Source organism: Otolemur garnettii, unplaced genomic scaffold (genome assembly GCF_000181295.1).
Source record: "Otolemur garnettii isolate 467f Iridium unplaced genomic scaffold, OtoGar3 scaffold00024, whole genome shotgun sequence".
NCBI classification, from domain to species: Eukaryota; Metazoa; Chordata; class Mammalia; order Primates; family Galagidae; genus Otolemur; species Otolemur garnettii.
Window position 1 is genome coordinate 18,025 of NW_003852419.1, and position 1,203 is coordinate 19,227.

General features: G+C 33.0%; 1 non-coding gene across 1 annotated transcript; it reads left to right on the forward strand.

The window, feature by feature from the left end:
• The first annotated feature begins 283 nt into the window (after positions 1–283).
• Positions 284–390, forward strand: LOC111724602. Its single transcript, XR_002772872.1, has one exon. It is a non-coding gene; the product is annotated as a U6 spliceosomal RNA (small nuclear RNA).
• The last annotated feature ends 813 nt before the right edge of the window (positions 391–1,203 follow it).

A 1,203-nucleotide genomic window follows, 5' to 3' on the forward strand; every position in this document is an offset into this window, starting at 1 on the left:
TAATCATAAAAACACAAATTAAAAAGCAATACTATGTTTTTGGAAAAAAAAATACAAATTTCTGTAACAAGAGTCTGAGTTAAAATGGGATGTAAATGAAAGACTTCCCGAAGACTAAATGCTGTAGCAGGGACCTAAAAACAAAGAACAGTTTATTAACCAAAGACAAATGAGGCTGGGGGGAAGCAGAGAACTGTCCAAGGAGAAGAATATCATATGTAAAGGCCTCACGACAGAAAGGAGAATAGTGTATTTTAAAAATGAAAAAAAAAAAAAAATCCCTGTGCTTGCGTCGGCAGCACATATACTAAAATTGGAATGACACAGAGTAGATTAGCCTGGACCCTGAGCAAGGATGACACACAAATTCGTGAAGCGTTCCATATTTTTGAATAAAATTTGTAGTGATACAGTAAAAAAAAAATCCCATAAATTCTCATTAAGTACATTTTTACTTTTCAAAGCTGAGAAGCAATGGGATGTAGTATAAGAGACACTGAACTGGAAATCCATAAACATGAAACTGAATCCTGCTTCTTCCTCCTCATTTTTTTGTGTGACTCTGGTAAAGTACAACCTACCTGGGCCTGCCTTTTTAAATCTGTTAATAAGGATTGAATTCATTTGCTCTCCATAATTCCCAGAGTATTCCAATTCAAAAATTAGAGGGAAACTATCTAGACCATTACCAAGTGCTATTAACACTATTTTATGCTCACTGATTTTCAATTAAAAGTAGTTTCTCAGAAATTTAAATTTCTTATTGCCTTACTCATGCCAGCAAATAAAGATTCATAAAATAATCTTAAAGATGTAGGGCATCTTTCTACTACCAACTAGTATTTTTCCTAATTTTTATTTCATATAAACTATTCACCATGTGACATGAGTAGCCAACAACAAAACATAAGCATGAGTCATGAAAAATTAACCTATGTATTCATTAGTGATCAACTGAAATTTGCTGAGAAACAAGGTGAATTGTGGAGAAATACCAAACTATGATTTGTGGGCTTTGTCAAAGTTCTTAGGAATCAGAAAAATCAACTCATGAAGGTGAAAAATAAGGTAAAAAATCAGGTTTGGTGATGACAAAATCAAGTTTGATGTGTTTGGTTTAAGGCAAGAGTAATTGAGGACCTATGAAACCTAGATAGAGTATTTCAGTAGAAAATTAGAAATGTAGGTCTGGATTTGCTTAAG